The 26,007-nt window shown below is 35.6% G+C and overlaps 1 non-coding gene across 1 annotated transcript; it reads right to left on the bottom strand.

Moving 5' to 3' along the window:
* Positions 1 to 20,025: 20,025 nt before the first annotated feature.
* LOC139856324 (small nucleolar RNA R71) lies at positions 20,026 to 20,132 on the bottom strand. The gene has a single exon (XR_011761813.1). It is a non-coding gene; the product is annotated as a small nucleolar RNA R71 (small nucleolar RNA).
* Between the last annotated feature and the right edge of the window lie 5,875 nt (positions 20,133 to 26,007).

Below are 26,007 nucleotides of genomic sequence, written 5' to 3'. Positions count from 1 at the left end.
TCTTGTTTTGAAAATAGGTATCTAAGAGCAGAATGGTCAGTATAGACCACCGTTTTTGCTAGAACGAGATATGAACGAAATTTGTCAAAAGCAAAAACAATAGCAAGGAGTTCTTTTTCAGTAGTTGTATAGTCCGTTTGTGCTCCTTGTAACGTCTTACTAGAATAATATATAGGTTGAAATCGTTTTTCAATCATTTGTCCTAAAACGGCTCCCATTGCAAAATCACTTGCATCGCACATAAGTTCAAACGGTAGATTTCAATTTGGTGTTATCATGATCGGCGCATTAGTGAGTTTTTCTTTAAGAATATTAAAAGATTTGATGCATTCATCTGAAAAGATGAATGGAGCATCCTTTTCTAGGAGTTTATTCATAGGAGTGGCAATTTTAGAAAAATCTTTTATGAAACGTCGGTAAAAACCGGCATGCCCTAGAAAACTCCTAACTCCTCTAACATTGGTGGGATGTGGAAGTTTAGCAATTATATCTACTTTAGCTCTATCCACTTCAATTCCTTCTTTTGAAATTTTATGTTCAAGAACGATGCCTTCTTTAACCATGAAATGGCATTTCTCCCAATTAAGTACTAGATTTGATTGTTCGCATCTAATAAGCATTCGTTCCAGATTAACTAGACATGATTCAAATGTATCACCGAAGACTGAAAAGTCATCCATGAAAACTTCCATGCATTCTTCTATCATGTCGTGAAAAATCGCCATCATGCACCTTTGAAAGGTTGCAGGGGCGTTGCAAAGTCCAAATGGCATGCGTTTATAAGCAAAAGTACCATAAGGGCACGTGAATGTGGTTTTCTCTTGGTCCTCGGGTGCTATTGGAATTTGAAAATATCCGGAAAATCCATCAAGAAAACAATAGTAACTATTTCCGGCTAATCTTTCCAACATTTGATCAAGGAAAGGTAAGGGAAAGTGATCTTTTCTGGTGGCGTCATTTAATTTTCTATAATCATTACACACACGCCATCATGTTACAGTCCTAGTAGGAATAAGCTCATTTTTCTCATTTGTAATGACAGTCATGCCACCCTTCTTAGGTACGCATTGAACTGGGCTTACCCATGGACTATCAGAAATTGGATAAATTAAACCTGCATCAAGCTGTTTAATAATTTCTTTCTTAACAACATCTTGCATATTAGGATTTAGTCTTCGTTGGCATTGCACATACATTTTATGACCTTCTTCCATAAGGATTTTATGTGTGCAATACGAAGGACTTATTCCTTTTATATCATGAATCTTCCATGCAATGGCTGGTTTATGAGCTTTCAACACATAAATGAGTTGAGATTTTTCATTTTCAGTAAGAGAAGACGATATTATTACAGGTAATTCAGATTCACCATGTAAATAAGCGTATTCCAAATGATTTGGAAGTGGCTTTAACTCTAATGTCGGAGGTTCTTCTATCGATGATTTATATCGATATCTGTCTTCTTCTTTTAGCATTTGAATTTCTTCTGTTGTTGGTTCATATCCATTAGCCATTAGTGTAGCTAACATTTCAGTTTCATCAATTGGTTCAGTTCCTTCTCCTAAAGAACATTCTCCTGTTCCTTGTAATTCTGGAAATTCTTCTAACAATTCTGCATGTGATTCTATAGTTTGAATATAATAACATGTATCATCTGCAGATTGCGGTTGTTGCATTGCTCTATCAACTGAAAAGGTAACACTCTCGTCCTCTATACTTAAGGTCAGTTTCTTACCGAACACGTCTATCATTGCTTTAGCCGTGTTTAAGAATGGTCTTCCTAATATGAGAGGAACTTGAGAATCTTCTTCCATGTCCAGAATAACAAAATCTACTGAAAATACTAAAGTACCAACTTTAACTAGCATGTTCTCCATTATCCCTCTAGGATATTTTATTGATCTATCGGCTAGTTGTATACTTATTCTTGTTGGTTTCAATTCTCCAAGGTCTAGTTTAGTGTATAGTGAATACGGCATTAAATTTATACTAGCACCTAAGTCTGCCAATGCTTCTATTGAACTAAGACTACCCAGAAAACATGGAATTGTGAAACTTTCTGGATCTGATAGTTTTTCTGGTATCTTATTCAACAGCACTGCTGAACAATTAGCATTCATAGTAACGACCGAGAGTTCTTCCATTTTCTTTCTATTCGATATTAGATCTTTCAGAAATTTAGCATATCTAGGCATTCCTGAAATTACATCAATGAAAGAAAGATTGACATTTATTTGTTTAAACATATCCAAGAATTTGGATTGCTCGGCTTCAAGTTTCTCTTTTTTCATTTTACTCGGGTAAGGAAGTGGTGGTTGGTATGGTTTAACATAAGGTTTTGCCTTAACTGTGTTATCTTCATTAACCTTTTCAACTACCGTTTCTTTTTCCTTATCTTGTTCAGGTTGTGGTTCTTGTGGAGTAGGAATAGCTTCATCAGAAATTACAGGTATTTCAGGTGGTTTAAGTGTTGTACCACTTCTTGTGGTAATGGCTTTAGCTGTTTCATTCTGGGGGTTAGCATTTGTATCACTAGGTAAACTTCCCGGTTTTCTTTCACCTATTAACCTTGCTAGGTTACTTACTTCTTGTTCCAAATTTTGAATAGAAGCTTGTTGATTTCTAAATGCTTGAGCATTTTGTTCATTGGTTTGTTTCTGAGATGTGAAAAACTGCGTTTGAGTTTCAACTAGCTTTGTCATCATATCTTCTAAATTTGGCTTTTTATCATCGGGTTGTGATGGTTTGTTTTGAAAATTAGGTCTTTGCTGGTTGTAAGTATTGTTGGATACTTGTTGATTGCTAGGACCTTATTGGTTGTTGTATGGAACATTTCGGTTATAATTCTGGTTTTGATTGTAAATTGGTCTTGGCGGTTGATAATTATTCTGATAATTATTTCCAGGCCTTTAGTTTATGTATGAAATATTCTCTCTTTGTTCCATTGTTAGTTCAATACTGAGACAATCTTTTGTCAAATGTGGTCCTCCACACTGCTCACAACTAATTCGTATTGAATGTATATCCTTAGTCATCTTTTCCATTCGTCTCTCGACAGCATCTATCTTTGCGGAAATGGAATCTAAGTCATGGCTAGAATCGGCTCTAGCTGCTTTAGATGATCTAACGATATCTTTTTCTTGGTGCCACTCATGTGAGTGGGAAGCAGTGTTATCAATAATTTTGTAAGCATCAGTTTTGGTTTTCTTCATAATAGAACCACCCGCTGCTATATCGATGTCTTTCCTTGTAGTGATGACGCATCCTTGGTAGAATATTTGTACTATTTGACAGGTGTCTAAACCATGTTGCGGACATCCTCTCAATAACTTTCCAAATCTGGTCCATGCTTCATATAGAGTTTCATTTGGCTTTTGTGTGAACGTAACAATTTCTCCTTGAAGTCTCACGGCTTTAGATGTCAGAAAGAATTGTTTAAGAAATTTTTCAACTAAAACGTCCCATGTATCAATCGCCCCTTCAGGTAACGATTCCAACCAATCTTTGGCTTCTCCCTTTAAAGTCCAGGGAAATAACATGAGATATATCTGTTCATCCTCAACTTCTCAGATTTTAAATAGTGTGCAGATCCTATTAAACGTACGAAGATGTTCATTTGGATCTTCCTTCGGCTCACCACTAAATTGGCATTGATTAGTCACCATATATAGAATTTGTCCTTTAATTTCATAATCTGGCGCATTAAGGTCAGGATGAGTAATTGCGTGACCTTTGCCAGTGCGTTTAGCTCGCATTCGGTCTTCCATACTTAAAGGTTCCAGATTCTCCATAATTGAATTTGTTGAATCTGAATCACTAGAGGATTCTGATTTAATGGTTCGTTCCTCAACAATCTCTGTTTGAATAATTGGTGGTTCCGAAGGAAAAATTAATGGTTCAGGATCTATGAATCGTCCCTGAATATTCTTCGGATTCTCAATTGTGAGGTCGGGTTCAAAAAATGGATTATCGGAAATTTGAATTGGAGTACTTGGTCGACTGGATGACGATTCTAAAGAAAAATCAACGGCGACAATATTTGCTAGATGTCTTGATCGAGTTACAGGTGGTGAACGTACATAAGGTGGTGAACGTCTTGCTCGGTGCATTCACTGAATATCCTATTAGTTTTTAAAAGGAAAGAAAAATTATATAAGTTATCCAATTAATAGACTTTTCTGATTTTGCCCACGTTTCGAATAGCCAAAAGATGCAGCAGAGGGGCAGGATTCGTTTGGTCTCAATACAATTGAGTACTGTTTGGCTCCAATAACCCTGTCCACGTACAAATCCAACTATTACTACGAACCAGAAAATTTTGATGTCTATCAATTTAACCACTTAAAATAAATTTTTGTAATTTTAAGAAATTTAGAGAAGAAGTAGAAAAAAATTCTATGTCCTAAAAACTAGAATGACGAGAAATAAGAAAGAAAAAGAAAGAGCGCGTCGAAATAGGTCGAAAAAGAAAAGGGTTGAAAAATAAAAGGCGTCGAAAAATAAGAAAGAAAAAGAGTAACTTATAAAACTTTAAAAACACTCGACTAACCCAACCCTATTACTATCACTAACTTAAAATTAAAATTACAAATTGAGATTACTAATTGGAGTGATAATTGATACATAGGTAAAAGGCGTCGAAAAATGAAAGTAAGAAAGTAGCGCGTTGAAACTTTAAAAAAAAAAAAAAACTAAAAACTAAGAATTAAAAGTTGCGTCTAAAAATATTAAAGCTTACAAGAAAAACTATATCCCAAATGGCAATAACTTAAAAAGGAACTAAAACTTAAAAAGGTGTCGCAAAATTCTAAAGCACTTAAATCTTAATCTAAAGAAAAAGCACTTAAGGGATTTTACGGCAAAGCCTAAAAATCTAGAAGTAAAAATAATTATGGCAAAAACTAAGTCTTAAAACTAAATACGAACGAAAAATATAAAAATTACGCTAAAACAATTAAAAAGGAGACAAAATAAAAATATACTAAAAGTTGTAAAAAGTACAATTTTTATAAAAATATTATTTTTATATTATTTATTTTATAAAATTATTAATTTTATAATTTAATAAAACTAATTAAACTAAATATATAAATTAAATAAATAAACTAAACTAAATAATAAAAAAAAAACAACCCTAATTAGGGTTATAGTAAAAATAATATAATTAAACTCCGTAATTAATGCTGGTTGCAGTCAACTGTAGCGTGTCAGCAGAGCTCATGCGATCGCATGAGTTCTTAGTTACCCAGCCATGCGATCGCATGGGCTAGGGTTTCGGGCCAGACACTGGGCTGCTACAGTACATGCCGAGAGTTTTTAATTTTTTTTTTCTGTTTTAAATTCTGTTTTAAATATTTATATAATTACAAAATATTTAAATAAAATTTATATTTTAACAAACTAAAATAAAAATAAAGAAACTTTATAAAACTTATATATTTAACAAACTCTTAAAAATATTTATATTTTTGTTTTTCTTTTTATATTTTCGAATATTTAAAACGTATTTTTACAAAAGCGTATTTTTTTTTATATTAGCATTGCGCTTCCGGCGTTTAAGCAAGAAATTAGATTCTCCGGCAGCGGCGCCAAAAATACTTGATATTAAAGCTAAGGGGTATAAAATACTATTAAATTTTACAAGAAAAAACTATTAAATACGATACAATTTTACACAAGTTATTTATTTATTTATCGAGTAGATATACTTAAACCTTGCTACAACACTTATAGGCAGTGTACCTAATCGTACAGTAGTGTAGTTTTTAGTAAGTCCGGTTCATCCACAGGGAATCTTTTAGACAAAGCTTAACGCTATATTAGTTTAATTTATAAAAATACAAATATATATATAAGTAATATTATTATTATTATATAAGGGGGTTTTTACCGTTTAATGACCGGTTTGTCGATTTTTAAAACTTTAGTCGCAGTTAAAACCTAATGTAAAATATTAAAAATAAATATAACTTAATTTAAAGCGTAAAGTAAATAACGATAATGAAATTGCGATAAATAAAAGTGCGATAAAATAAAATTGCGATAATTAAAAAGTACGATAATTAAAAGTGCAATTAAATACAATAACAATAAATAAAAAGTACGATAATTAGAAGTGTAATTAAATATAAAATAAAGGAAATAAATATGAAATAAAAGAATTATGCTTATTTAAACTTCCGTAATCATGATGTTTGACGTGTTGATTTTAGTTTTATGCCCATGGGTTAATTGTCCTTTGTCCTGGATTATTTAATATGTCCGTCTAGTTTTTGTCCATAACAGTAGATCAGTCATAATTATAAAGTGCGAGTGTCCTCGTCAAATTATCCTTATACCCGAAGTTAAATATTCCAACTAATTGGGGACTTAAACTGTAACAAGGTTTTATTACTTTGCTTAATAATTACACCAGGATATCGACTGTGTGTAACCCAAGGTTTTAATACTTTGTTATCAATTATGCCAAGTGTCCTTGTACATAATTTCACCCCTGTTTTAATAATTCCATAGACTATTAATCCATTCCCGTGTCCGATTAAATGAACGATTATTCGTACATATAAATACCCCGCACATCGTGTCCGATCGAGTGTATATGGTTATTTATAGGGACGTTCAATTGTAAATCTTTATATTAAAATTAACAAACTATCATTTAGTTAAACAAATATAAAGCCCATTAATAGCCCATAGTCTAATTTTCACAAGTGTCGTTCTTTTGTCCAAACCCCAATTATGGTACAAAGCCCAATTACCCAATTTTAGTAATTAGCCCAACATCATGATTACTTCGTTTTAAATAAGCATAATAATAACTTAGCTACGAGACATTAAATTAAAAAGGTTGACCATAACTTACAATGATTAAAAATAGTGTAGCGTGACACGGACAGAATTTCGACTTACACCCTTACAACATTCGCTAACATACCCTTATTATTAGGATTTAAAATTAAAATTAAAATTAAAATATATATATATATATAATTTACGTATGATGAAGAAGGAAAAAGATGATATATGATGTTCACCAGAATGCGAATTTTTATAGGCATGTGGGCTGGAAAAGGAGCTCATGCGATCGCATGAGCTTTGCCCTTCAAGGTCATGCGATCGCATGGCCAGCTAGAGAGGCTCACATGCCTTTGTTTTTTCTGCCGACGGTTTTTAATAATATAATATATAATATATAAATAATTATAAGAATTATTTAAATATTATATTATATTTATGTGCATAGTTGACTTGTAATTTTTAGTCCGTTGCGTCGAGCGTTGAGAGTTGACTCTGGTCCCGGTTCCGGATTTTCGAACGTCCTTGCGTATAATTTAATATCTTGTACTTTGCATTTCGCGTCTTGTACTCTTGTAATTTTGAGACGTTTCTCATCAATAATTTGAACCTCTTTGATTGTACTTTGTACTTTTGAGCTTTTTGGTCGTTTGCGTCTTCAATTCGTCGAATCTGTCTTTTGTCTTCATCTTTTATTATTTAAACGAATATCACTTGTAAATAGGACAATTGCAACTAAAAGCTTGTCTTTCTTGAGGGATAATGCTATGAAATATATGTTCGTTTTTAGCATTATCACATGTCCGAAGGAGGATCCCGGAATGATGGGGATATTCTTATATGCATATTGTGAATGTCGGTTACCAGGTGTTCAATCCATATGAATGATATTTTTGTCTCTATGCATGGGACGTATGTTTATGAGAAATGGAAATATGAAATCTTGTGGTCTATTAAAATTATGAATGATTATTTATGTTAAACTAATGAACTCACCAACCTTTTGGTTGACACTTGAAAGCATGTTTATTCTCAGGTACGAAAGAAATCTTCCGCTGTGCATTTGCTCATCTTAGAGATATTACTTGGAGTCATTCATGACATATTTCAAAAAACGTTGCATTCGAGTCGTTGAGTTCATCAAGATTATTATTAAGTCAATTATAGTTAGATATTTTATGAAATGGTATGCCTGCCGTCAACTTTCGATGTAATGAAAGATTGTCTTTTCAAAAACGAATGCAATGTTTGTAAAATGTATCATATAGAGGTCAAGTACCTCGCGATGTAATCAACTGTTGTGAATCGTTTATAATCGATATGGACTTCGTCCGGATGGATTAGGACGGGTCTCTACAGATGTTGCGGTTGTTGGGGTAGTTATTACGATTGTGGTTGTGATTGTTGTTGTTGTATTGGTGACTCTTGTCACTGATTTCTTCCCATTTTCTCTTGACTTATTTCATGTTAGCTCTTCGGCTGCCTGATCTTTAATCCTTCCTTCGAGTTGATTCACTAGTTTGTGAGCCATTCGACTTGCCTTTTGTATGGAGGCGGGCTCGTGTGAACTCACATCTTCTTGAATCCTTTCCGGTAACCCTTTTACAAATGCGTCGATCTTCTTTTCTTCGTCTTCGAACGTTCTGGGACACAATAGGCACAACTCTGTGAATCGTTCGTATGTGGTGATACCGAAACCTTGCGTTTGTAATCCTCTAAGCTCTACCTTGAGCTTATTTACCTCGTTTCTGGGACGATACTGCTCGTTCATTAATTGCTTGAATACTGACCAAGGTAGTGCGTAAGCTGCATCTTGTCCTACCTATTCGAGATAGGTATTCCACCATGTTAACGCAGTACATGTGAAGGTATGCGTGGCGTACTTTACTTTGTCTTCTTCAGTACATTTACTTATGGAAAACACCGATTCAACCTTCTCGTTCCACCGTTTCAATCCGATTGGACCTTCAGTTCCATCAAATTCCAAAGGTTTGCAGGCAGTGAATTCTTTGTAGGAGCATCCTACACGATTTCTTGTGGAATTAGTTCTACTGCTAGAACCAGAGTTATTGTTGTTATTTTGCATTGTGGCTTGTACTGCGGCTATGTTTGTAGCAAGGAAAACACGGAAGTCTTCCTCACTCATGTTCAAGTTCTGACGAGTCGTCGGTGCCATTTCCTTCAAAAATAGCCAAAAGAATTGGGTTAATCATATAGAATTTAAGAGTAGTCAATAGTATTTCGTAGCATAATATGACCTTATTTATAAAAGCTTTTTCTTCATATTAGCATTTTATAGTTTTAATTCGGGTAGTACCTACCCGTTAAGTTCATACTTAGTAGCTACTATACAATTCAACTACTACGCTTCTATATGAAAAACTTATTACAATAATATTTCACGTTCAAACTTTTATACAATATTTTTCAAACATACAATACCACTATTATACATATAGGATGAAATATAGCACATACTAACCTTGATACTCGACAGCTATAAAGGCAATTCTAGTTAATACGCAAGTCGTTCAGTAAAAGAAATAAAGACACGTAATTCATAAGTCCATAAACAAGTCATGCATTCAGGTTTTACTGGTATTATTTCCCATCCTTGATCTTGTGAAAATAACCGTTGTAACCGTTGGCTAGGCAGCATGTTATAATGTCGTCAAAAGGATGAGGGTTACTTAATGCCCAACAGTCGCGTAACAATCTAAAAACCTTGTTTCTCACCTCAACTACCGAGTCCGTCACTTGTGAGAATGTTTTATTTAAAAGTTGCAACCCAATATTCTTTTTCTCAATTTGATGAGAATCGAATATTATTTACCCGTAAGCATAACATGCTTCTTTATGTTGCTTGTTAGAAGCTCTTTCTAAAGATCAGAGTCCTATTTTGGGATATGTTGAGTCAAAATAGGTTCGTAACCCGTAGCGTAAAATTGCATTTAGATTTCCCGCACTAAATGCCTTAAAGAAAACTTGGCGTAACTTAAAGTCTCCCCAATGTGATATGCCCCATCTTTCTAAAGAAAGCCTTTTATAAACTAAGGCATGCCTGGAATGTCTTTCAAACGTTTGACAAACTAATTAAATAATTGTGCTGATGAATCTGCCCGACTCTAGACAAGATTTCATCACTCATATTCCCTGGTAGGTCTTCTAAAATTTTTGGTTGTCTATCCTTAACGTTCATTTTTGTTTTTATACTGTACAATAAACAAGGATTAGATTCGTAAAAGATAATTAACAAATAATACAAGCAATTTTTACATATATCTTAAAAGTACAAGCACACAACAATACATATATTACACAGCATGATTACAACTCTTTATTTTGACTCACTCGTTTCTTCTTCTTCGGACTTAGTTCGTTTGGCTAATTTCCTAGGGATACATGGTGATCCTCTAATACGAGCCGTCATTTTCACAAATGGTTTAGAAAAACCTGGTGGCCTAGATGTTCCCGGATTATTGTTAAAATCTAAGAAATACGGGCGTTTACGATACATATAAAGTTCATCGGGGTCGGAATCAGGTTTCTCTATTTTAATGCCCTTTCGCTTATTATTTTCTTTTGCCTTATTAAATTGAGTTGGGGTAATTTCTATAACATCATCAAAATCCTCGTCGGGATCCGATTCATCAGAAAATTGGTAATTTTCCCAATATTTTGCTTCCTTGGCGGAAACACCATTGACCATTTTTAACTTTGGTCCATTGGTTGAGGATTTTCTTTTATTTAATCGTTTTACTGTAGGTATTAATATTTCATCCTTCAAAACCTCTTCTTCTTCCGGTTCCTCTTCTTCCGGTTCCTCCTCTTCTGGTTCCTCCTCTTTCGGTTCCTCCTCTTCCGGTTCTTCCTCGGGAATTTGTGAATCTTCCCAAAATATATTCGACTCTTCATTATTATTAGGTTAGTCGATGAGATTTGTACTAGAGGTAGACATCTATCACACAATATCAAAAACGTTAAGAGATTAATATATCACATAATATTTACATGTTAATAATATATAGTTTCCAACAAAAAGTGTTAAGCAATCGTTTTTGAAGAAAACACGGTCGAAGTCCAGACTCACTAATGCATCCTAACAAACTTGGTAAGACACACTAATGCAAAATTATGGTTCTCTAAGACCAACGCTATGATAGCAACTGAAATGTCCCGTTCATATTGATTATAAACGTTCCATATTAATTGATTTAGTTGCGAGGTTTTGACCTCTATATCAGACGTTTTTCAAATACTGCATTCGATTTTTAAAACAACCATAACCTTTATTTTATCGATAAAGGTTTAAAATATTACGACGATTATCAAATAATGATAATCAAAATATAGCGTTCTCACAGGACCATTATATAATGGTTTACAATAATATTACACAACAATAAATGTCTTCGAATGCAGTTTTCAAACAATATTATACAAGCATGGACTCCAAATCTTGTCCTTAATTTAGTATGCAATAGCGGAAGCTCTTAACAATTACCTGAGAATAAACATGCTTAAAACGTCAACAAAAATGTTGGTGAGTTATAGGTTTAACCTATATATTTATCAATCGTAATAATAGATCACAAGATTTCATATTTCCATTTTTCGTAAACATCATCCAATACATAGAGATAAAAATCATTCATATGGTGAACACCTGGTAACCGACATTAACAAGATGCATATAAGAATATCTCCATCATTCCGGAACATCCATCGGACATGATATAAAAACTCAAAGTACTAAAGCATCCGCTACAACGGATGGGGTTTGTTGGGCCCAATAGATCTATCTTTATGATTCGCTTCAATTAGTAGACTGGTTTACTAATTCTTAGGTTACCAAGCAAAAAGGGCATATTCGGCTTTGATCATTCAACCATAGAAAGTAGTTTCACGTACTTGTGTCTATTTTGTAAAATATTTATAAAGCTGCATGTATTCTCATCCCAAAAATATTAGATTTTAAAAGTGGGACTATAACTCACTTTCACAGATTTTTACTTCGTCGGGAAGTAAGACTTGGCAACTGGTCGATTCACGAACCTATAACAAATATGTACATATATATCAAAGTATGTTCAAAATATATTTACAACATTTTTATTACGTTTTAATGATTTGAGTTTGTTAAATCAGCAGTCCTCGTTAGTAACCTACAACTAGTTGTCCACAGTTAGATGTACAGAAATAAAGTAATATATATTGTCTCGAATCAATCCACGACCCAGTGTCTACAAGTCTCAGACTCGATCACAACTCAAAGTATATATATTATTTTAGAATCAACCTTAACCCTGTATAGCTAACTCAATCATTACTGCATATAGAGTGTCTATGGTTGTTCCGAAATATATATATAGATAGGTCGATATGATATGTCAAAACATTGTATTCGTGTCTATGGTATCCCAAGATTACATAATATATGTTAGAATACATGCATAATACAATATAAGTTGGTGAAGTTATGATTTGTATAGATTTGTTACAAATTTCACGTAGCTACAACAAGCAAAATTATCCAATCTTGTTTTATCCATAATTTCTTCGTTTTAAATCCGTTTTGAGTGATTCAAGTTGCTATGGTTTCATAATGAACTGAATTTTATGAAACTAAACAGAAAAAGTATAAGTTTATAGTCAGAAATACAGGTTACAAGTCAATATTGTAAGAGGTAGTCATTTCAGTCGAAAGAATGACGTCTTGATGACCTTTTTGAAAAATATACTTCCACTTTGATTTTAACAATGATTTTTGAATATAGTTTCATGTTCAAAAGAAAAGTCATTTTCCCAGAAGAACAACTTTTAAATCAAAGTTTATCATAGTTTTTAATTAACTAACCCAAAACAGCCCGCGATGTTACTACGACGGCGTATGTCCGGTTTTACAGTGTTTTTCGCGTTTTCGGGTTTTAAATCATTAAGTTAGCATATCATATAGATATAGAACATGTGTCTAGTTGATTTTAAAAGTCAAGTTAGAAGGATTTATTTTTTTTTGCGAACAAGTTTAGAATTAACTAAACTATGTTCTAGTGATTACAAGTTTAAACCTTCGAATAAGATAGTTTTATATATATGATTCGAATGATGTTATGAACATCATTACTACCTCAAGTTTTGGGGATAAACCTACTAAAAATGAGAAAAATAGATCTAGCTTCAAAGGATCCTTGAATGGCTTGAAAGTTCTTGAAACAGAATCATGACACGAAAACAAGTAAGATTTCCACTCGAAATAAGATTGTTATAGTAATAAAAATTGAATCAAAGTTTGAATATGAATATTACTTTGTATTAGAAAGATATCTTACTGTAAATAAGAAAGATTTATTGAGCTTAGATGATTACTTGGAATGGATTAGAAAGCTTGAAAGTAAACTTGCAAACATGAAAGTGTTCTTGAAGTTTTCTTGAGTAGTTGTTTTATAAGTTAATATAGGTTAGGATTTATGAGCTAGATTGATGTAGATTATGAAGGAAATGATGAAGAACACTTAGAACATCAAGAGAAAACAAGAGAGAGATGTGTTTGGTGCATGAATGTTGAAAAATGAAAGTGATAATGATGATGATGAAAAACGTGAACTAGGTCTTCATTTAAGGTCACATTAGTTTGTAATTTTGTGAGATATTTTATGCTAGTTACCAAATGGTTAGGTCCACATGTTGGTTGACTAAATGAGGGCTGCTAAAAGCTGATTATTGGAGTGTATATACCAATAGTAAATATATTTAGAAGCTGTGTATTGTACGAGTACAAATACGAGTGCATACGAGTAGAATTGTTGATAAAAATGAATGAGGACGTAATTGTAAGCATTTTTGTTAAGTAGAAGTTTCTTTAATATATGTCTTGAAGTCTTTCAAAAGTGTATGAATACATATTAAAACACTACATGTATATACATTTTAACTGAGTCGTTAAGTCATCGTTAGTCGTTACATGTAAGTGTTGTTTTGAAACCTTTAAGTTAACGATCTTGTTAAATGTTGTTAACCCATTGTTTGTTATATCTAATGAGATATTAAATTATTACATTATCATGATATTATGATGTATTAATATATCTTAATATGATATATATACATTTAAATGTCGTTACAACGATAATCGTTACATATATGTCTCGTTTCGAAATCCTTAAGTTAGTAGTCATGTTTTTACATATGTAGTTCATTGTTAATACACTTAATGATATAATTAATTATAATTTTATCATGTTAAACATAGTGTGTTCATATCTTAATTCAATACTGTATTTATTTTAATTAAACGTTGTTATAACGATAATCGTTATATATATCGTTTCGAGTTTCTTTATTCAATAGTCTCATTTTTATGTATATAACTCATTGTTAAATTACCTAATGAGATACTTACTTATCATAATATCATGTTAACTATATATATATATATATATATATATATATATATATATATATATATATATATATATATATATATATATATATATATATATATATATATATATGAGTCATCATATAGTTTTTACAAGTTTTAACGTTCGTGAATCGCCGGTCAACTTGGGTGGTCAATTGTCTACATGAAACTCATTTCAATTAATCAAGTTCTAACAAGTTTGATTACTTAACATGTTGAAAACAATTAATCATGTAAATATCAATTTCATTTAATATATATAATCATGAAAAAGTTCGTGTCACTACACTTGCAATTTTGAAGTATGGCCCGAAAGGGAGAGGAAAGTAGGTCTCTCTTGCTGCGAGTTGTGTTTGTTGGTTTTGTTTCTCTTTTTTCTCCTGTTGTATGTTGTGTCATTTGCTTTTGTAGTGTCTTATGTTATGTTGTTGGGTTTTTTAGTTGGCTTTGTTGCCGGTTTGTACTGATCTCGTGTTTGTTTCTTTTAGTTTGCTCGGCTTGGTATGTTGCCGTTTGCTTTTGATTGATTCTTTCATCGATTTATGAAAATTCATGTTTATATAGTTAAAGTTTTTTTGAAATACAAAGAAAAAAGATTAAACGGGTTATATGAAATGTACAAAGTTATTGATGGGTCAAGCCCACTACTGAATACTACCAGTGAAGTTTACACTTGGACTATACATCAAAACTAAATATGTTATCTTTGGTGTGACAATTATTGACCAAAACTAGGGATGGCAAAGGCGGAAAAAAATTTGTGGTCCGTACTCGTAATGGGCGGATAATATTAAAAATAGTACCCGTGGGTATGATATAGGTAAAATTTTGTACACGTTGACAGGTCGCGGACGAGTCGTGAATATATAATACTATGACGGGTAAAATGCGACACGTGAATCCGTGATAATCATTAAAAAAATCCGTGGGTATACCCGTTAATCCGCATATATATTTAACTATGCATTAATATAGTGATATTTTCAATGTAAATCCATAGTTATTTGTGGTTTTGCCCGCGGGTCGTGGGTACCCGTGGCACAACGTAGATAATAGGTATATTTATTTATCTAGCGGGCATGCTCGCTGGTCATGGGTTTTCGTGGGTCGCGGGCACATGCAAATAAAATTGCTCGTTAACGGCTAGATCGGGCCCGACGAGTAAATATTTTTTTTTTTTGACGGGCGGGTCGTGAGTATAAAGGATCTATGCGTGTTACCCGTGAGAGCCATCCCTAACAAAAATGATATCTCACCACACTGCCAATATTTTTGGAGTTATTTGAGGCTTATGATGATCAACCAACTCCTGTGAGATGATTCGTTGACGAGACAATGATCAGGGTTTATTAACTATTGATGTCACTCTAACGATGTCTTGTTAAACCTTTTCGATATTCAATTAAAGCTTTGGACTTGTATCACAGTTATGATTGTAGCCGGTGACCAAAGCTTGTTGCGAAAGGTTTTGTGTTTCCTATATTTCCAAATAAAGTAACCACATACCCACTTTGTTGCATGCCTAATAATTTTACCATTCAAAGTATTAGCAAAAGATTGGTTATCAGAAAAAAACTTCGACCAAGTTGGAAAAGTAGATCGTTTGCAGGTTCCACAATTTGAAAAGTAGCTTCCAAATAGTTACAACCACGGGATAAGTTCGTTGTTATTGAAAAACGGGCATAGAGTCATGTCCAAGTCTATTTCACGTTTTTAGGGTTTCGAATAGGTTAGAATTTTATGCATTTTAGCTCTTCAAAAAAAATATCCACCTTTTGAGGTAATGCTTTATTTTGATGTGTTGTTTCGTCTACCATGTGAGCTACGAGATTAATTTGCTCTACCAATGCTGATGATTTGTTTTCAAATATTTTGGAATTTTCGCTTATTGATAAAATATGTCCATTATATTTTCTCACTTTTCTTAAGATAATATAATGTAGAATGTTAGGGCTGCGTTTAAGGCTTTAAGCATACCATATTTAAATTTTAAAATTTTGTTGGATTAATTGCAAAATATAAATATTCATTTTTTAATATCGACTTTCCTTGTATAATTTTAGTATTAGTGTTATTCATGACAAAATCAATTATAAATATCGTATTAATTTATATATGGAATGCTTAAACATAGCCTTAACAGCTACGTTTATCATTTTTCATATATAAATATAGAACTAGTGAAGTAGGTATATATATAATGATATACATATAATGAGTTTATTAAATACATATAATGATATAGTTGAAAAGTTTGTGATAATTTAATTGGTTCTAGAAAAGGCATACATTAATCATAGCCATTAAAATTAATGGATCTAATGTATTGATGAGTTATACACTACACAACCTATCAATACATAAATATAAATATATGGATCTATTAATCTTAACATTGAATTTATGCCTTTATGGTTATCAATGCATACAATATGGTCACGTGAGGTCATGTCCTTTTAGCTTAGGGGCGGGAAGGGGTAGAGGGCCTAGAGGAGGGAATAGCCTGTTAGGATTAGAGTTGGGAGCTGGAACATAGGATCTCTAACTAGTAAATCTTTTGAGGTTGTGGATATTTTACCTAAGCGAAAGGTGGACATATTGTGTATGCAAAAGACTAGATGGAAAGGCCCGAGGCTGGTTAAGATAAATGACTATAAATTGTTCATTTCAGGTTCTAAGATTGCACGAAACGGGGTAGACATCATTATAGGACACCCTTATAAGGATTTTGTTGTGGATGTTAGTAGGTACAACAATAAGATTATATCGATTATGTTAATAATTCAGGAGGAGACTTACATTGTGATTAGCGCCTACGCACCTCATGTAGGTTTAGGAGAAGTAGAAAATAGAAGTTTTTGGGAATCGTTAGATGAGGTTGTGAGGAGGTTCCCTAATGAAGAACGTTTAATTATAGGGGGCGATGATATCGGCTAAAAAGTCACGTTTTCACCCAGGTATTAAGGCCCAAAAACAAGAAAGATTTGAACTTTGTCGGCAAAATACCCACTTCGTCGGTTAGAATTGAAGAACAAGTAATTACGAAGGCAGTGCAAAAAGAATCAAGAGAATCGGAGCTAAAACGAAGATTCTAGAGCGAAAACGGTGAAAGACAAGAAATCAAGTTACGATCCAAGGAATCAAGGCTGACCAGCAAGCCATACGGCCTGCCATACGGCCTGTCAGTATGGAAACGGCCTACCATACACGAGCCACCATACGGCCTGCCTTACATACGGCCTGCCAAAAACGGGCTGCCATACGCCCTGCCAGGCGTATGCTGGCAAATTCCAAGTCTATTTAAAGGGTCTTTGTCATTCATTCCAACACCCACTTCAATTCACTTCTTTCTCTCTCTTGTACAATATTAGTCATACTTTCAAGGCCTTCTCACCTCCGAGCGGGAAATTAAGTACCCGGAGGTGAACGCTGAAGATTGTATTAGGAGCAGTCTGGAGTCTTGAAGTTGTCACTTTTGTATTCGGAACTCGTTTAATCTACTGGTACTTCTATCCTTTATCTTATATAATGTTTTATGATATTATTGCCATGATTAGCGAGTAGTTATCTTTAGTGTATGCTATGATGTAAGCAGCTATAATGCCGAAATAATATTATGGTTTGTGTATGCTGTTGAAATGCTTTCCGATTATGCTTTAAACTCAATCGCTATTCCAACTAATAGAACGTAGTTATAGGCTCTGTTATTGGGAAGTCGCGAACCCCGATTCAGAGTACATTATCTGTGTCACCCCTTGGTAAGAGAAGTCTGTCGGATACAACGTAAGATCGACTAAGGCACACCGGTTGTAGTAAGTCTATCAAGCTTTGGATTCAGACTGAGGACTCTTTCGTAGTGAAACATCTGACTAGACCCCTAGTACATTGTCGGTCCTAGACCATGCTGGTGTAGTCACCAAGCATATAAACTTCGTACGTGCACGCTGAAGCACAGCGGTTGTTGTAAGCTGTACCTCTGCTAAGTAAGGCCATGGAACACGGTTAGTGTTGACCAGTACACTACACCATAACGCGGTCTCAAGAATTGCACCCCACTTGAGGGATTCTTAGTTAATTAAGGAACTTTTTGTTTAGACACATAAAGGATTGGACCGTTAGGATAACCGAACGTGTTCATGGAAGTCAGACTTGACTTGGCCATGGTGTTCTTTATGGTTGAACTCTTTTTAAGGGCCTAACTATCTTTTACCAATCATTAACGAAAGCATTGAAACACATCACATCTCTCGGATATGGTAAACCATATATTCTATTATGCTTAAGAAAGTTTAGACCATTTTGGAATGTTAATACGTCACCCAACCGAGTCTCTCAATTGGATGAGCCGTCTGAACGTGTATGCCTGTAGTCAGACTGCACGGGCATCGGGGGTATGGGACGTTGCTGTCTATTCAGAATCTTCAAGCCTAACGCAGTACCCAGTGACATGTCTTATGATAGGGGCGTTTAGGACCAGTGTAATGAATACAAGGCCTCTGCCTATTCATGAGCCAACATTCCATAATCTCGGCAGAATAACTGATGAAGTCATAGTATGCACTTACCTTAACCTTATCTGGATTACAAATTATATCGCATTTACTTTATCTATCTTATAAATTAGAAAATCCCAAAATAAATATTCACTACTCCCTAACTATCTTAGGCTACAATATAGGTTCGATGTTACTGATATCTCAAAAATACGACTCTAGGTCATAATTCCCTTACTTATAAGGAGTAGTAAGATTTAGGCCCCACTAAATATAAATTTAAAATAGTACCCTCTCCCACGAGTGGCTGATCCTGGTGAGCCGCGGCCTAACGACACCGCGCAAATAAAAACTGTCCGTTTCGGCCATATCAAGAGACCTACTAGTTTTTGGCGCCGCTGCCGGGGAACTAGTATCAGGCAATACTGTTTTCAATCAAAGTTATTCACAAGCATTTAGTGGTGTCTAAGAAAGACAATTATACTCGGACTTAGTTATTGGATTTTCCGAACAGTCGCCAATTATATTGGGACCAAAAGGATCCTACCTCTCTGTAGTCGGCCTGGCCACTTGGTTTGTTGAATAGTTTGTGCTGAACTTTGTTACCGAAATACCAGGGAATCAGTAGCCAGAACCAAAAACATATTCCACCATAGGATAGTTAGTTAATTAGATTAGATTACTTTAGATTACTCTAATTTACCTTAGATTAGACCACCTTAGATTACCTTAGATTGCCTTAGATTAAATTAGATTACCTTAGAATTAGATTAGTTTAGTTTAGCTTATTATAATTTAGCTTATTTGCGAAAATTAAAAACAAAAAGGCATACCTAGTGTATGACCCAAACCCGATCTAGACCAGGGCCGTTGTTATTCGTACCTGATCCAGACGCAATAATCTCTAAAGCACGCAAGGAAGCGCGAATCAGAAACCAAATGGGGTTACGCGTTACTTTAGCAGAAAATACGAAACCCTCGATTGAAGGTCGAGGAGGATCAATCAGATTTCCAGAGATTCAAGGACACTCATTCAAGTTAAAACATCACATCATCCAGCTCATTTAGAATAGCTGTCAGTTTCATTGATTACCGAATGACGATCCTAATTCTCACCTTGATAAATTCATATCTCTTTCGAACTCCTACAAACAGCCAGGGATAGGACAAGATATAGTCCGGCTATACTTGTTCCCCTATTCTCTCACTCATCATGCTCAAACTTGGTTTGAAGGACTGGAAAAAGATTCCATCACGTCATGGACGGAGATGGCGACTAAATTCCTAACCAAATATTTCCCTCCTTCTAAACAAACCAAACTGAAGAATGATATCATTAACTTCAAACAAAGTTATGATGAATCTCTTTACACTGCATGGGAGCGTTTCAAAACCCTGCTGAAGAAGTGCCCTAATCACCAGCTAGAACGGTCATCCCAAATCTGTACCTTCTACAATGGTCTTACGGTAAATCATAGGATGACGATCGATGCAGCAGCTCAAGGGAATCTGATGAACCAAACCGCAGATGAAGCATGGGAATTTCTCGAGAACATGATGATGCATCATCATGACTGGAACAGTGGTGAAACAACTTCATCATCTGCCCCACTCTCTGCACTTAACAATCAAACGGAGGCCATCAAATCCCTCACAGATAAGATGGAATCTCTTGCCAAGCAACTCAGAGAATGGAAGACGCAATCGCAACAGGTTAACCAAGCTCAGGCTTGTGTTAATTGTACTAACCCGCAACCTACTGAAGACTATCAAGTTGAGTACGAAAACCCTGACGGTTCAGTCTGTTACGTTCAATACCCAGCTCGTCCACCAAATCCCGGATTCAATCAACCACCAAGGGTTAATCAATTTCAGCGAAGCGATCAACCTTTCCGCTATCGCTATCCACCTTATCCAGCCTAACAATCTCAATTGACCTACGATCAACCACTTCCACTCACTGGTCCCCCAGTTGAGGAAAATTCCCCTTCCACCCAGATTATAAAAGCAGCTAACCCCACTCTCGGAGCTGATGATCAGTTAACTCAGTTCATCCAAGGATAACAATAGTTAAATCAGAGAACTGCAACCAGATAAGATCAGACGGAGATACTAATGAGAAATCAATTGGCTCTGCTCAAAAGTTTGGAAACACAGCTCGGACAGTTATCACAACGCCTTGAAACCCGACCGCAGGGAAGATTGCCAAGTAATACTATCCAGAATCCCCACATAGAAGAAGCAAAGCAAATGGATTCCGTAATCCCAGGGGAAGAACCACGGAGAAGGTCAACTAGGCTCAAGAACAAATCAACATATACTCAGAATCTGACCCCTGAAACTCCAGTTCGCATACCTTATCCTGGAAGGCTACAAGAAGAACCATCCAAGCTTGATTCCTTCAAACTAGATGGAAGATTCTTGGACACTATGTCCAAAGTTCCCAACCAGAAGAGATACATCCGAAGGCTTCTTTCTACAAAGGAGAGGATACCAGACTCTAAAAAAATTCCACTGAGTGAAGAATGCTCTGCATTACTCAGAAACTCTCTACCACCTAAGCTAGGAGATACGGGTCGATTTGTTTTCCCGTTTTCAATCTACCAATCTGGAACCATTCATGCGCTAGCAGATTTAGGAGCAAGTATCAACCTAATCCCCTACTCTCTCTACAAGAGATTAGAGTTAGGAGATTTGTCACCAACCAAAATGAAAATCCAACTTGCCGATCATACAATTCGATATCCTAAGGGCATAGTTGAGAACGTCTTGGTGAAAGTCGACAAATTCTTGTATCCTACGGATTTCGTAGTAATGGATATTAAGAAAGACCTACACACCCCAATAGTGTTAGGAAGACCTTTCATGAATACGGCTAGGACTGTCATTGATGTGTACAATCAAACCATGATCTTACGATCACATGGGGAGAGCGTTACCTTCAAAATTGACCGACCAACCGATCTTTCTGGACAGGCAGAGATGTTTACTATTTCCACCAGACGGATCACTTCTGATGATGAGTCATTACCACCAGCCGAGATATCGATATGGGTGTCGAATCACAGTCTGTAGACGACCTAGAAATGGAAGAAGAGGATTCCAGCGAAGAAATAGAGGAAAAGGAGGAATCTGAAGAGGAAGAGGAAATGGAAGACGTAAAAGAAACTGCGACAACACCCATTCCAAGCACTGAGCGTCATGAAGAAATAATGAGGCTTGAAACGGCAGATCACAGTTTAATCATTCGCTTTAAAAAGAAGAACGATAAGGCTGAGGTTAAGGATATAGAAATTGATCCTGTAAGTATCAAAGTAGAGAATCGGAATACTGAAGGAACCCGTTCACCAGACGCATCCTCAGAGGAACCGGATACCGATGATGATGAGGAAGAGCATCACGAAGACATTCTGACTAACTCACACTCTCCAACCGAAGTAGATCAAGGGGAGCCGGACTCTTCTTCAAATCAAATTCCGGTTATATCCACACATGCAGACATGATTACCTTCATCAATGATACCGATGAATTTAAAGACATTCTCGAAGCCATTCAAAAGTCAACCATTGATTTTTCGCTACGCTTAACAGAACGAATCATGGTTATCAGAGAAGAGCACCACCTCTATCTCCGAAGAGAAGACAATGATGTTGAAATCCTAGAAGAACGCATTCAAGACTTTATCAATTCTCTTCACGATCATATCTATCACGAAGAAAGGCAACGAGAGCATAATTCAGTAGTTCGCACTATTTTCGAGATAAGATTCTGTCGAGATCAGAAGATCATTTACTCTAAGGTTTATAACGCCTTAGCCGGATCTGCACTTCCGTTCTCACGAAACGAACGAGCACTACTGACTCTCATCCGGAAGCATATGGATCTTTCCACCGGCCGCCCGACTTATCACTCTGATTTTCAAATGATCGAGGATATTCACAGTCTTTTCGCTCTTCTGGATAGAGATAACTTCGAAAGCACACCAGACAGACTAGTGATTTACATAACAATTGATCACCACGTTGATCTGATTATCAAAGAGTTACAAGACGCTGTTATAGAGGAAGCAAGATGAAACAATCCGTTCTCTCATCTTGAACCAGATCGAGTCAACATTGCCACCTATGTTACGAAGCAGCTATCACATATCTTCCACGAATCCACAGATCCTAGTTTCATATTTAAAGCTGGATGTCGAGAGATATACTCAAAGACGGTGAAATTAATACTCGGATCAGGATTGCTGTTGACTTCTTTCCAGCTTCGTCTCTTAACTAATCTGTGCAAAGCTACAGACTCTTACTGTGGAGATTACCGTTTTGAAGGCTTCGAAATTCTAAAGATACAGTTTCTTACATTGTTTGAAGACCTCCGAAATGAGCATCCAGTCAGAGAAATCATCAACATCAGCACTGCAACCATGATTGACATTCATGGGTCAACCAGTAGAGCTGTGGATCATATTCTCATCAGACTTCAAGACTTATCAAGAGCCAAAACTGCGCACTACTTATCGTTCAGAAGATCTTCAAGAGAAGTACCGGACTTGTTACCACTATTGGTCCGACACTTTCTCAGAACTTATCCACCAAGACTTACATTCCCTTAAGAAGACCAAGATCACAACCATCAATGAGGAATGTTTGCTTTTTGAAGAATCACTACGGTCGAGCCAACAACCTTAAACAAAAGCGCTTCTCGGGAGGCAACCCGTGCAATAAAGTAGAGTAGAAGAATAAAGGATGACAAATGAGCCGATAAAGAAGCAAGGAAGCCAGCCGCATCTGCTAGGGGTATTTCTTTCTTTTCGCTACTAGCTCAAGATTCAAACTATACCGCATCCTAGCTTATCACTAAGTGTGGGATAACACCCAATTAAAACACTAGACAAACACTCCCAAATCTTCAACTAAAACTCCTAAGTGTGGGATACACTAGGAACATTGAGGACAATGTTCGTCTAAGTGTGGGATGTTGGTATCTTTTTATGCTATATCATAATAAACCATTACGAAGATTCCAAGTCCTTAAGCCAAATTTCAAATTTTTTGCAAAAGAAACCCTTTTCGAAAAAGTATTTTTGAAAACCTAAAACGTTTGTCAATAAAAATAAGGCTTAAGTAAGGTGGAAATCTTGTTAGATTGAAATCTCTAATAGAGCATTGCATGACTAAGGCATTATCGACCTAAATTGATTATGGTGAGGCACCCCAAATAAGATCAGCATTCATCTTTAAAGCTTCACTATTTTTCGTTGAGAGTGCCGATGTCTGTGCTCAGAATCAGAACTTGCTTTAGATCTACATCTCCAAACAGCAAAGCGTAGTTCGGTTGTAATCAAAATAGCTACCCATTTGTCAAACATAAGCCTTCCACACCTCTACTACTTCTACTCCACCACCACATCCATATCACCTTTACTATTTCTCAGAAAACCCAGAAAATGAGATTCCTTTCGAAAACCCAATGTTATAAACCTCTCAAGTATCATGGCAAAGGTCTTGAAAAAGTTTACCGCAAAAAGTTTCTCGAGATGAAGTCTCCAAAAAAAAATTGATGAAGGAGCAGAACTAAATAAGAGAAATGCCGAAGAGAACTCGACCGAAAATGATTATCAAATGAAGAAAAAGTTCAAAAGTGCTTCTCAAAATACTTCAGCACTCCTATCTATCCGAATAAAAGTCTGTATAAAGACTATATTACCCTTTTATCTCACCCTTCAAAAACAACTTCACTACCACTCCAAAATTCCTTCTCCATCATTGATAAATAACCCATAAAGCTGAGATTACTACCGTTCTCACGTTAGTAGTAAGGACTTGAGTCTTTATCAAGCCTATGACGATGGGTGCAGCATGACTGGCTATGATTGTATTCATTTCTTAGATCTATAGGGAACCCTAAACACTTGAGTGATTTGAGTGACCCGTGAAAGCTAGCCTATGTCATGTAACCTCCTCGCATGCTTGCAGAGATAATTTCAATCGTAACATAGATGACTCACCTTATCTTTTTGCTCTTATAATAAAAGCAAACCTCTTAGGCTATTAGAAAAGAAACACCTAAAAGATTCTTTAAAATGAGAGTTTGCTTGAGGACAAGCAAGGTCTAAGTGTGGGATATTTGATATCGGCTAAAAAGTCACGTTTTCACCCCGGTATTAAGGCCCAAAAACAAGAAAGATTAGAACTTTGTCGGAAAAATACCCACTTCGTCGGTTAGAATTGAAGAACAAGTAATTACGAAGGCGGTGCAAAAAGAATCAAGAGAATCGGAGCTAAAACGAAGATTCTAGAGAGAAAACGGTGAAAGACAAGAAATCAAGTTACGATCCAAGGAATCAAAGCTGACCAGCAAGCCATACGGCCTGCCAGTATGTAAACGGCCTGCCATACACGAGCCACCATACGGCCTGCCTTGCATACGGCATGCCTTGCATACGGCCTGCCAAAAACGGGATGCCATACGCCCTGCCAGGCGTATGCTGGCAAATTCCAAGTCTATTTAAAGGGTCTTTGTCATTCATTCCAACACACACTTCAATTCACTTCTTTCTCTCTCTTGTATAATATTAGTCATACTTTCAAGGCCTTTTCACCTCCGAGCGGGAAATTAAGTACCCGGAGGCGAACGCTGAAGATTGTATTAGGAGCGGTCTGGAGTCTTGAAGTTATCACTTTTGTATTCGGAACTCGTTTAATCTATTGGTACTTCTATCCTTTATCTTATATAATGTTTTATGATATTATTGCCATAATTAGCGAGTAGTTATCTTTAGTGTATGCTATGATGTAAGCAGTTATAATGCCGAAATAATATTATGGTTTGTGTATGCTGTTGAAATGCTTTCCGATTATGCTTTAAACTCAATCGCTTTTCGAACTAATAGAACGTAGTTATAGGCTCTGTTATTGGGAAGTCGCGAACCCCGATTCAGAGTACACTATCTGTGTCACCCCTTAGTAAGAGAAGTCTATCAGATACAATGTAAGATCGACTGAGGCACACCGGTAGTAGTAAGTCTATCAAGCTTTGGATTTCGACTGAGGACTCTTTCGTAGTGAAACATCTGACTAGACCCTTAGTACATTGTCAGTCCTAGACCTTGCTGGTGTAGTCACCAAGCATATAAACTTCGTACGTGAACGCTGAAGCACAGCGGTTGTTGTAATCTGTACCTCTACTAAGTAAGGCCATGGAACACAGTTAGTGTTGACCAGTACACTGCACCATAACGTGGTCTCAAGCATTGCACCCCGCTTGAGGGATTCTTAGTTAATTAAGGAACTGTTTATTTA

This window comes from Rutidosis leptorrhynchoides, chromosome 6 (genome assembly GCF_046630445.1).
Source record: "Rutidosis leptorrhynchoides isolate AG116_Rl617_1_P2 chromosome 6, CSIRO_AGI_Rlap_v1, whole genome shotgun sequence".
In the NCBI taxonomy this organism is placed as follows: domain Eukaryota; kingdom Viridiplantae; phylum Streptophyta; class Magnoliopsida; order Asterales; family Asteraceae; genus Rutidosis; species Rutidosis leptorrhynchoides.
The sequence above is the reverse complement of the archived record's forward strand: the minus strand, read 5'-3'. Positions and strand labels throughout refer to the sequence as shown.